We start from the raw sequence: 13164 nt of genomic DNA, 5'->3' as shown, positions 1-13164 counted from the left end.
TGAGGGAACGCGCTAGACCTGAAGTCGCTGCTATTTCTACTGTAGAAGTCCTTTTTATTTCTATTTTCTCCCTGCAGTCTCCCCGCTAGTTGCCTGGTGGTCAGTGGTCACCCATTCTGGTCCCGGAGAGCTACTTCTGTAAAACCTGGATAAGTGTTAGTGCTGGGCTGGAACAAAAGCCCACGCACCCCGAGTCTCTCTCTCCAGGATCGGAGTTGGTGCGCTGGTCTAGTAGAATAGACACCCCGCCCCCTTTTCCTGCCTGGCCTATCGTAGAGGGCATACTTTAGACCGCCCCCTTGGAGCATGCCTAGTGAGTACTGGTGGGCGGGACTTGCATGATGTGGTACTTCCAGAGATTGAGGGAGGGGGGAAGGGGTGAGGGGAAGGTAACACCCCCTTCTATATGCCAACTCCTTTCCTGCATGTAGTTGTAGTACAGCCGGAGGGGTAGGTAGAACTACAAACCAAACTACCTAGATGCTAATCTAGGGTCTGATCTAATGGCTTCCTCCATATAGTAAGGGTTAGGGTTATACGATGGTCAGCTGATCCTAGATCTGTCCCCACCGTCCCTCCAGCTGTACAGGAACAGGTTACCAGACGCCTCTCTCTATAGTGATTCCACTGCCTTCGAACCCCAAACATTGGACATGAGAAAGAGTGGTTATTTCAGAAGCCGTATTGGCTTTAGGGATACTTTTGGTGGATGAATGTAAGATCATTTTGATATTTTGTAATCAAATGTTGATGGTAGTTGACAGTGGGAATACTTTCGTTCAACTCTTGAGAAATACAGATGGATATGGAGCTTCTCTTGGAGGTGTGGTCACCATTAACTCTCCCAGGTACTCACACCCTCTTTCACACATTCAGTCACTCACACAGACCGAACACACACATTCAGTCACTCACACCCTCTCTCACACATTCAGTCACTCACACCCTCTCTCACGCATTCAGTCACTCACACCCTCTCACACACATTCAGTCACTCACACCCTCTCTCACACATTCAGTCACTCACACCCTCTCTCACACATTCAGTCACTCACACAGACCGAACACACATTTAGTCACTCACACCCTCTCTCACACATTCAGTCACTCACACCCTCTCACACACATTCAGTCACTCACACCCTCTCTCACACATTCCGTCACTCACACAGACCGAACACACATTTAGTCACTCACACCCTCTCTCACACATTCAGTCACTCACACCCTCTCTCACACATTCAGTCACTCACACCCTCTCTCACACATTCAGTCACTCACACCCTCTCTCACACATTCAGACACTCACACCCTCTCTCACACATTCAGTCACTCACACCCTCTCTCACACATTCAGTCACTCACACAGACCGAACACACATTCAGTCACTCACACACTCTCTCACACATTCAGTCACTCACACCCTCTCTCACACATCCAGGCACTCACACCCTCTCTCACACATTCAGTCACTCACACAGACCGAACACACACATTCAGTCACTCACACCCTCTCTCACACATTCAGTCACTCACACCCTCTCTCACACATTCAGTCACTCACACCCTCTCTCACACATTCAGACACTCACACCCTCTCTCACACATTCAGTCACTCACACCCTCTCTCACACATTCAGTCACTCACACGCTCTCTCACACATTCAGTCACTCACACAGACCGAACACACACATTCAGACACTCACACCCTCTCTCACACATTCAGTCACTCACACCCTCTCTCACACATTCAGTCACTCACACCGATCTCACACACATTCAGTCACTCACACCCTCTCACACACATTCAGTCACTCACACAGACCGAACACATTCAGTCACACACACCCTCTCTCACACATTCAGTCACTCACACCCTCTCTCACATATTCAGTCACTCACACAGACCGAACACACACATTCAGTCACTCACACCCTCTCTCACACATTCAGTCACTCACACCCTCTCTCACACATTCAGTCACTCACACAGACCGAACACACACAGTCGCTCTCTCACGCCCTCTCACTCCTGTGTCTGTACAGACACCTAATTTAAGACCCCTCATATCCATTGGTTTCTTTCTCAGTTAATTTTTCTGTACTTTATCTTTAGGTTTTTTATAGTTTGTCTTCCGTTTTTTAAAATATAGTTTATCTTTAGTTTGTTTATAGTGTATCTTTAGTTTGTTTATAGTGTATCTATGCTTTGAGAGTTTTACTCACCGGTTGAATATCTGGACCGTTTTTTGTTTATTAAATCTGTCACCTCAAGCTTGTTATTTTTCTGTTGCTTGGAAACCTTTTCCTCACAGTTGTAACTGAAATGGCAAAAATGTTGACAGAGTGAGAGAATGTCTGGGTTAGGGTATGTACAGTAAAGGTATGGCCTTTATGAATGGGCAGGTTATAGAATCGATAGCTATCTTTTCTGGTTGACACAAGGCTTTTGGAAGAGTTTTTCTCCTGGTGTAGAGGTTGCTTGACTTTTCTGAAAGAGTTTAACTTCACCAGAGTGACTCTTTTTGTATTTCAATAATTTGTGACACAGATATTTTGAATTTGGGATTTGAAAATAGGCGTTCGACTGTTTACAAAATCTCCAACTGAGTCCTTGAATCCTGAATCCTGAATCCTTTATCAAGTGTATCAGGAGCTCACACTGGACTCCGAATAAGTTGAGAAGACTAAAGTGTGACCTGGACCCAGCACTATCCCCTTCATGCTCTTACTTCACCCCTATTTCTCTTTCTCTCACTCTCTCTCCATCTTCGCCCATCCCTCGTTCCACACCTCTCTCTGATTAACATGGTCTTGTTCTTCTATATGTACTGATGATTCCGGGAGCGAGTTGGGTCCTCTTTAAAAAAATATATATTTTTAATTCTAGCATGTTCTTTGTGTCCCCCACCATGGTAGTTCAGAGGTCAGGGTTCAAAGTTCCCGGAAGGTAGGGTTCCATCCCGTGCCCGTCTCCCACCCGTCCCCTGACTCTCTCTCATCCAATCCAGACCGATATAGACGTTTGTGGACGTTTTCCTGTCATTTGTTGTGTTTCCTTGGTCTTCACGGTGACCCACCGTCCACTATCAACAGCACTGTTCCTGTCACTCTACCACACCCTCTAGGTTGTCTACCCATGCTCAGACTCTACCACAGCCTCTAGGTCGTCTACCCACGCTCAGACTCTACCACAGCCTCTAGGTTGTCTACCCACGCTCAGACTCTACCACAGCCTCTAGGTTGTCTACCCACGCTCAGACTCTACCACAGCCTCTAGGTCGTCTACCCACGCTCAGACTCTACCACAGCCTCTAGGTTGTCTACCCACGCTCAGACTCTACCACAGCCTCTAGGTTGTCTACCCACGCTCAGACTCTACCACAGCCTCTAGGTCGTCTACCCACGCTCAGACTCTACCACAGCCTCTAGGTTGTCTACCCACGCTCAGACTCTACCACAGCCTCTAGGTTGTCTACCCACGCTCAGACTCTACCACAGCCTCTAGGTCGTCTACCCACGCTCAGACTCTACCACAGCCTCTAGGTTGTCTACCCACGCTCAGACTCTACAACAGCCTCTAGGTTGTCTACCCACGCTCAGTCTCTACCACAGCCTCTAGGTCGTCTACCCACGCTCAGACTCTACCACAGCCTCTAGGTTGTCTACCCACGCTCAGACTCTACCACAGCCTCTAGGTTGTCTACCCACGCTCAGACACTACCACAGCCTCTAGGTTGTCTACCCACGCTCAGACTCTACCACAGCCTCTAGGTTGTCTACCCACGCTCAGACTCTACCACAGCCTCTAGGTTGCCTACCCACGCTCAGACTTTACCACAGCCTCTAGGTTGTCTACCCACGCTTAGACTCTACCACAGCCTTTAGGTCGTCTACCCACGCTAATGCAGGGGGAAGAGAGTGTGTGTCACAAACACCAGATGGTAAAAGAGCAGACTGTCAAAACATACAGGATCAACCCTCTCACTCTCCTTTTCCCTCTCCTTTTCCCTCTCTCTCCCTCTCCGCTTCACTCTCTATCTCTCTCTCCCCCTCCCTCTTTGTTTCCTTCTCTCTCTTTATCGTCCCCTTTCTCTCCCTTCTCTCTCCTTCTCCTTTTCCATTTCTCACTCTCTCCCTCTCAATTTCACTCTCTTTAATTCTCTCTTTCTCCCTTCCCCTCTCTCTCTCTCTCCCTCTGTTTCTCTCTCTCTCTCCCTCTGTTTCTCTCTCTCTCCCTCTGTTTCTCTCTCTCTCCCTCTGTTTCTCTCTCTCTCCCTCTGTTTCTCTCTCTCTCCCTCTGTTTCTCTCTCTCTCCCTCTGTTTCTCTCTCTCTCCCTCTGTTTCTCTCTCTCTCCCTCTGTTTCTCTCTCTCTCTCTCCTCTGTTTCTCTCTCTCTCCCTCTGTTTCTCTCTCTCTCCCTCTGCTTCTCTCTCTCCCTCTGTTTCTCTCTCTCTCCCTCTGTTTCTCTCTCTCTCCCTCTGTTTCTCTCTCTCTCCCTCTGTTTCTCTCTCTCTCCCTCTGTTCTCTCTCTCTCTCTGTTTCTCTCTCTCTCCCTCTGTTTCTCTCTCTTTCTCTCTCTCTCTCCCTCTGCTTCTCTCTCTCTCCCTCTGTTTCTCTCTCTCTCCCTCTGTTTCTCTCTCTCTCCCTCTGTTTCTCTCTCTCTCCCTCTGTTTCTCTTTCTCTCTCTCTCTCTCTCCTCTGCTCTCTCTCTCTCCCCTCTGTTTCTCTCTCTCTCCCTCTGTTTCTCTCTCTCTCCCTCTGTTTCTCTCTCTCTCCCTCTGTTCTCCTCTCTCTCCCTCTGTTTCTCTCTCTCTCCCTCTGTTTCTCTCTCTCTCCCTCTGTTTCTCTCTCTCTCCCTCTGTTTCTCTCTCTCTCTGCCTCTGTTTCTCTCTCTCTGCCTCTGTTTCTCTCTCTCCCTCTGTTTCTCTCTCTCCCTCTGTTTCTCTCTCTCCCTCTGTTTCTCTCTCTCCATCTTTACCTCCCTCTCTCCCTCTCTCGCCCACCCTCTGCTTTTCAATCTCTCTATCTCCCTCTCACCCACCCTCTCTCTATCTTTATCTCGCTCTCTCTGCTTCCCTTTCTCTTTATCTCCCTCCCTCTCCATTCCCCTCTCTCTTTATCCGCCCCCCTTCTCTCCCTCTCTCTCCTTTTCTCTCTCTCTTTATCTCCCTCTCTCTCTCTCTCTCTCTCTCTCAATTTTCCCTTCTTTAATTCCATCTCTCTCTCTCCCTCCCCCTCTCTCCCTCCCTCTCTCTTTATCTCACTCTCTCCCTCTCTGCTTCCCTCTCTTTATCGCTTTCTCCTTCTCCTATTCCATTTCTCATCTCTCTCCCTCTCAATATCCCTCTCTTTAATTCTCTCTTTCTCCCTTCCCCTCTCTCTCTCTCTCTCCCTCTGTTTCTCTCTCTCTCCTTCTGTTTCTCTCTCTCTCTCCCTCTGTTTTCTCTCTCCCTCTCTCCTACAATTTTGTTTCTGAGGTTTTGGCTGATTTCTTTTGATTTTCCCATGATGTCAAGCAAAGAGGCACTGCGTTTGAAGGTAGACCTTCAAATACATCCACAGGTACACCTCCAATTGACTCAAATGATGTCAATTAGCCTATCAGAAGCTTCTAAAGCCATGACATAATTTTCTGGAATGTTCCAAGCTGTTTAAAGGCACAGTCAACTTAGTGTATGTAAACTTCTGACCCACTGGAATTGTCATACAGTGAATTATAAGTGAAATAATCTGTCTGTAAACAATTGTTGAAAAATTACGTGTCATGCACAAAGTAGATGTCCTAACCGACTTGCCAAAACGATAGTTTGTTAACAAGAAATCTGAGGAGTGTTTTAAACCTCTCTGGGAGCCAGTGAAATTGCAGGGCGCCAAATTCAAACAACAGAAATCTCATAATTAAAATTCCTCAAACATACACGTATTATACACCATTTTAAAGATAAACTTCTTGTTAATCCAACCACAGTGTCCGATTTCAAAAAGGCTTTACGGCGGAAGCACACCATGCGATTATGTTTGGACAGCGCCTAGCCACAAAAAATCATACAGCCATTTTCCAGCCAAGGAGATTGCTCACAAAAGTCAAAAATTGCGATTAAATTAAATACTAACCTTTGATAATCTTCATCTGGTGGCACTCCCAGGACTCCATGTTACACAATAAATGTTTGTTTTGTTCAATAAAGTCCCTCTGTCACGGTTGTCGTCTGGAATGGAGGACCAAAACGCAGCAGGAATGTGGATGCTCATCTTGATATTTATTTGAAAATAAAGTGAACACCAAAATAACAAAACAACGAAGAACTCACGAACAACCAAAACAGTCTTGTAAGGCTCACACACGCAAAACAAGAAACAATCTCCCACAAACACTACACCAAACAATTACCCATATATAGGACTCTCAATCAGAGGCAACGAGAAACACCTGCCTCCAATTGAGAGTCCAGCACCCAAACCTAAACATAGAAAACCTAAACTAGACAGAATGCAGAAATACAACCTAGAACATACTAACCTAGAACATACACCCAAAACCCAGGAACACATAAATCAAACACCCCTCTACAACACACACAAAACCCCCACCATACAAAACAAACATCCCTCTGCCACGTCCTGACCAAAATACTAAACAACTACTCCCTCTGCTGGTCAGGACGTGACACCCACTTTATGTCCAAAAACCTCAGTTTAAATTTGCGCGTTATGTTCAGTAATGCATTGTCTCAAATAACATCCGGTGAAATTGCAGAGAGCCAAATCAAATGACAGAAATACTCATCATAAACATTAATGAAAATAAACTTCTTGTTAATCCAGCCGCTGTGTCAGATTTCAAAAAGGCTTTACGGCGAAAGCAAACCATACTATTATCTGAGGATAGCACCCCATCAAACGAACACAGACAGTCATATTTCATCCCGCCAGGCGCGACACAAAACTCAGAAATAACTATATAATTCATGCCTTACCTTTGAAGATCTTCTTTTGTTGGCACTCCAATATGTCCAATAAGCATCACAAATGGTCCTTTTGTTCGATTAATTATGTTGTTATATCTCCAAAATGTCAATTTATTTGGCGCGTTTGATCCAGAAAAACACCGGTTCCAACTCGCGCAACATGACTACAAAATATCTCATAAGTTACCTGTAATCTTTGTACAAACATTTAAAACAACTTTCCTAATACAACTTTAGGTATTTTTAACATACCGGACGAAAACAAAGTGGAGCATGTTTTCAGGTCACACGCCTCTAACCAACAGTACACTTCACTCGACCCTCGTTCTGAACAGCAATACTTCTTCATTACACAAAGGAAAAACATCAACCAATTTCTAAAGACTGTTGACATCCAGTGGAAGCGATAGGAACTGCAAGCAAGCACCTTAGAAATCTAGATCTCCATAGAAAACCCATTGAACAAGAGTGACCTCAAAAAATAAATCCTGGTTGGTTTGTCCTCGGGGTTTTGCCTGCCAAATAAGTTCTGTTATACTCACAGACATCATTCAAACAGTTTTAGAAACTTCAGAGTGTTTCCCATCCAAATATGCATATCCTAGCTTTTGGGCCTGAGTAGCAGGCAGTTTACTTTGAGCACGCTTTTCATCCAGACGTGAAAATACCACCCCCTAGCCCAGAGAGGTTAAAAACAAGTTTTAATGACTCCAACCTAAGTGTATGTAAACCTCCGACTTCAACTGTAAGTTGTACTTACAAGGGTGTTTAGTTTTCACTGGTTGCCCTTTTCTTGTCGCAACAGGTCACAAATATTGGTGCTGTGTTTGTTTTTCGAATTCTTTGTGGATCTGTGTAATCTGAGCGAAATATGTGTCTCTAATACATTTGGCAGGAGGTTAGGAAGTGCAGCTTAGTTTCTACTTCATGTTGTGGGCAGTGTGCACATAGCCTGTCTTGTGTTTACAGTCATACCTCCACACATCGAGGTAGAATATTTTAGCATTCCTCTCTGTAGTTCTACTTCTATTAAATCCACTGAGAGAGACAGACTTGCAGGCAGGCAGGCAGGCAGACACGGCAGGCAGACACAGCAGGCAGGCAGGCACGGCAGACACGGCAGACACGACAAGCCGACCCCAATTATGTCCCTCACAGCGTATTATTGTTTTTCTGTATAATTGTATTAAGGAAGTCAGCGCTGAGTACTCAAAAGGGTGTGTGTGTGTGTATATGCATGTGCAGGCATGCATGTGCGTTTGTGTGTGTGTCTAATTATCTAACACGCCAGCAAACCATTTTCTTTAGCTAAACCTGGCAATTGCCTCTTTTCGCAAACAACTTTGGAGGGGAAAAAAGGAGGAGAGGAGGATAGCAGAGGAGGAGAGAGGAGAAGAGAGGAGGAAAGAAGAGGAGGAGAGGAGGGTAGTAGAGGAGGAAAGAAGAGGATAGTAGAGGAGGAGAGGAGGAGAGGAGGATGGATGAGGATAGTAGAGGAGGAGAGGAGGATGGATGAGGATAGTAGAGGAGGAGAGGAGGAGAGGAGGATGGATGAGGATAGTAGAGGAGGAGAGGAGGATGGATGAGGATAGTAGAGGAGGAGAGGAGGATGGATGAGGATAGTAGAGGAGGAGAGGAGGATGGATGAGGAGATGAGGAGATGAGGAAAGTAGAGGAGGAGAGGAGGAAAGGAGGAAAGTAGAGGAGAGGAGGATAGTAGAGGAGGAGAGAGGAGAAGAGAGGAGGAAAGAAGAGGATAGTAGAGGAGGAGAGGAGGAAGAGAGGAGGATAGGAGATGAGGAGAAGAGGATAGTAGAGGAGGAGAGGAGGATAGTAGAGGAGGAGAGGAGATGAGGAGAAGAGGATAGTAGAGGAGGATAGGAGAGGAGGATAGGAGAGGATGAGAAGAGGATAGTAGAGGAGGAGAGGAGGAGGAGAAGAGGATAGGAGAGGAGGAGAGGAGGATAGGAGATGAGGAGAAGAGGATAGTAAAGGAGGAGAGGAGGAGGAGAGGAGGATAGGAGATGAGGAGAAGAGGATAGGAGAGGAGGAGAGGAGGAGGAGAGGAGGATAGGAGATGAGGAGAAGAGGATAGGAGAGGAGGAGAGGAGGAGGAGAGGAGGATAGGAGATGAGGAGAAGAGGATAGTAAAGGAGGAGAGGAGGAGGAGAGGAGGATAGGAGATGAGGAGAAGAGGATAGGAGAGGAGGAGAGGAGGATAGGAGATGAGGAGAAGCGGATAGTAAAGGAGGAGAGGAGGAGGAGAGGAGGATAGGAGATGAGGAGAAGAGGATAGGAGAGGAGGAGAGGAGGAGAGGAGGAGGAGAGGAGGATAGGAGGATAGGAGATGAGGAGAAGAGGATAGTAAAGGAGGAGAGGAGGAGGAGAGGAGGATAGGAGAGGAGGAGAAGAGGATAGGAGAGGAGGAGAGGAGGAGGAGAGGAGGATAGGAGATGAGGAGAAGAGGATAGGAGAGGAGGAGAGGAGGAGGAGAGGAGGATAGGAGATGAGGAGAAGAGGATAGTAAAGGAGGAGAGGAGGAGGAGGGGAGGAGAGGAGATGAGGATAGTAAAGGAGGAGAGGAGGATTTTAGAGGAGGATAGAGGAGAAAAGGAGAGGAGGAGAGGAGGAAAGTAGAGGGGGATAGGAGAGGAGGAGAAGAGGATAGTAGAGGAGGAGAGGAGGGGAGGAGGATAGGAGGAAGGAAATAAAAGAGGAGATAAGGGAGAGGAGAGAAAAAGAGATGGACATGAGTCAGTCACGGTGTAGGGGATGAGAGGAGAAGGGGAGATGTGAGGAGGGAGGGAAGTGAGGATGATGAGATGGGGTTGCACTTCATCCATGTTTCTCAAATGTCAAATTTTGTAGTTTTAAGGTTTGGGTTAAGTTTAGGCATTAACTCTGAATTGATAAGGTAAGGGTTACGGTTTGGGTTAAGTTTAGGTATTAACACTGAATGGTTGAGGTAAAGGTTAAGGTTTGGGATAGGCTTAAAACAAGCATCTCAAAAACAACTTTCTATTGTTGGACAAATATTTTTCGACAAATATTTTTGGGGCTCCCGAGTTGCACAGTGGTCTAAGGCACTGCATCTCAGTGCTAGAGGCGCCACTACAGTTCCTGGTTTGATTCCAGGCTGTATCATAACAGACCGTGAGTCCCATAGACCAGCATCGTCCGGGTATGGCCGGGGTAGGCCGTCATTGTAAATAAGAATTTGTTCTTAAGTGACTTGCTTAGTTAAATAAAGGTAAAATAAAAATAAAAAGTGTGGGATAGGCTTAAAACAAAAATTTCAAAAACAACTTTCTATCGCTGGATTCGAACTTGCAACCTTTGGCCTTTTGGAATCAGAGACAGATGCCACATCCCGTCCACAATGCCCTAGCAAAATCAAAATCCACTTGAAGAACCTACAGCGCTCACTGTTACCCCTAGTGGCCAGTTTCCACGTCATCTCCCGACGTCCTCAGAAATGGATGGACGCCGAATTCTGACTTGTATCACAGGTGACCTGACTGGGTCAATCTATACTTTACCTAACCAGCACACACACAGGAGGCTTATGGTGACTGCACTATGATATTCTCCCCTACCTAGTGGTGAGCCGTATAGACGGAGAAAGGGAGACGGAAAGGTGGAGGGAGGGAATCAGAAAGACAGGGAGAGTCAAATAGGGGGAGAGAGAGAGAGACAGACGGAGAGACACGGAGAGAGAGAGAGGGAGCAGAGATACAGACAGACAGACAGACAGACAGACAGACAGACAGACAGACAGACAGACAGACAGACAGACAGACAGACAGACAGACAGACAGACAGACAGACAGACAGACAGACAGACATAGAGAGAGAGACATAGAGACAGAGAGAGAGACATAGAGATGGAGAGAGCAGAGAGTGAGAAAGAGAAGTACTGTACATAGCCATAATATCAAATTTGAAATGTCTCTATTCCTCTAAAACATTTGTGAGTAATGTTACTGTTAATTTTTTTTTCTTCACTTTTGTGTATAATCTATTTGGGTTTGTATTTATTATGGGGATCCAAAGCAGCAGCTACTCTACCTGGCGTCTGGCAAAATTAAGGCAGTTATACAATTTTAAAAACATTCATTACAGAATTCACAACACACTAAGTGTGTGCCCTCAGGCCTCTACTCCACTACCACATACCTACAACACTACAACACTTGCTTTGGCCATGTAAACATATGTTTCCCATGTCAATAAAGCCCATTGAATTGAGTGAGTGAGTGAGTGAGTGAGTGAGTGAGTGAGTGAGTGAGAGAGAGACAGAGAGAGAGAGAGCGAGAGAGAGAGAGAGAGAGAGAGAGAGAGAGAGAGACTGTGTAGTTATGAGTGCTCAGCTTGTTGAGTGAATGTGTCACAGTAACAGATGGCCTCTAACTCTCCCCAGACTCACAGCCCAAAGAGATAAACGCTGTACTCAGACCTGCTCAGGATGGGTCATGTCCTCTAACTCTCCCCAGTCTCACAGCCCAAAGAGATAAACGCTGTACTCAGACCTGCTCAGGATGGGTCATGTCCTCTAACTCTCCCCAGTCTCACAGCCCAAAGAGATAAACGCTGTACTCAGACCTGCTCAGGATGGGTCATGTCCTCTAACTCTCCCCAGTCTCACAGCCCAAAGAGATAAACGCTGTTCTCAGACCTGCTCAGGATGGGTCATGTCCTCTAACTCTCCCCAGTCTCACAACCCAAAGAGATAAACGCTGTTCTCAGACCTGCTCAGTATGGGTCCCTGAAGATGCATCTTCTTTGTGTGTGTCTTTAAAAGTACAAAAGTAGCATTCGGCCATTTTGCGTCCTACCTAACAGGACTGATTGTTGAGCTGCACCATAACTGTATAATATTACTTTAACCTTTTAAATAATATTTACCATAGGATGTAACGAGAAATATACACACACCTTGCTCCATGACACAGACTGACCAGGTGCAACTCAGTATTAGGAAGGTGTTTTTGATGTTTTGTACACTCAGTGTACGCACAAGATGATAACGGGGTCACTGGAGAGAGTAACTGACTTCTGTTCACCACGTGTTCTGTTCACCACGTGTTCTGTTCACCACGTGTTCTGTTCACCACGTGTTCCATTCACCACGTGTTCTGTTCACCACGTGTTCTGTTCACCACCTGTTCACCACATGTTCTGTTCACCACGTGTTCTGTTCACCACATGTTCTGTTCACCACCTGTTCACCACGTGTTCTGTTCACCACGTGTTCTGTTCACCAAGTGTTCTGTTCACCTCCTGTTCACCACGTGTTCTGTTCACCACCTGTTCTGTTCACCACGTGTTCTGTTCACCATGTGTTCTGTTCACCACGTGTTCTGTTCACCACGTGTTCTGTTCACCACCTGTTCACCACCTGTTCACCACGTGTTCTGTTCACCAAGTGTTCTGTTCACCACCTGTTCTGTTCACCACGTGTTCTGTTCACCACCTGTTCACCACGTGTTCTGTTCACCACCTGTTCACCACCTGTTCACCACGTGTTCTGTTCACCAAGTGTTCTGTTCACCACGTGTTCTGTTCACCACGTGTTCTGTTCACCACTTGTTTTACCACTGATCTGCAAAGAGATAAACAGTAAATGGCTAGGACAAGAGTGTCAACTCCTCCCCTGATCAGGTACACACACACACACACACACACAATACACACACAGCAGCCTGCTCTATCTAGGTCAGTGTTAACAGAGATGAATCTAACGGAAGTCTTCCATCCCTCTTCTCCTCCCTCTCCCTCTGCTGTAGGAATATACGTATTAACACTACATTATTAAAGAGAGAGAGAGAGAGAGAGAGAGAAAGAAAGAGCTGAGCTGAGCTGCACTTCCTAACCTCCTGCCAAATGTATCATATTAGAGACACATATTTCCCTCAGATTACACAGATTCACAAAGAATTCGAAAACAAACCCTATTTTGATAAACTCCCATATCTACTGGGTGAAATACCACAGTGTGCCATCACAGCAGCAAGATTTGTGACCTGTTGCCACAAGAAAAAGGCAACCAGTGAACAAAAAACACCATTGTAGATACGACCCATATTTATGTTTATTTATTTTCCCTTTTGTACTTTAACCATTTGTACATCGTTACAATACTGTATATAGACATAATATGACATTTGTAATGTCTTTATTCTTTTGGAACT

The 13164-nt window shown here is 46.0% G+C and overlaps 1 protein-coding gene across 1 annotated transcript in view; it reads left to right on the top strand.

Moving 5' to 3' along the window:
- Positions 1 to 13164, top strand: part of LOC115163176 (voltage-dependent T-type calcium channel subunit alpha-1G-like) — a 214295-nt gene that overhangs the window by 186814 nt on the left and 14317 nt on the right. The gene's annotated exons all lie outside the window — the stretch shown is intronic.

This window comes from Salmo trutta, chromosome 2, assembly GCF_901001165.1.
Source record: "Salmo trutta chromosome 2, fSalTru1.1, whole genome shotgun sequence".
NCBI classification, from domain to species: domain Eukaryota; kingdom Metazoa; phylum Chordata; class Actinopteri; order Salmoniformes; family Salmonidae; genus Salmo; species Salmo trutta.
This window is presented reverse-complemented; position numbering and strand designations above follow the sequence as displayed.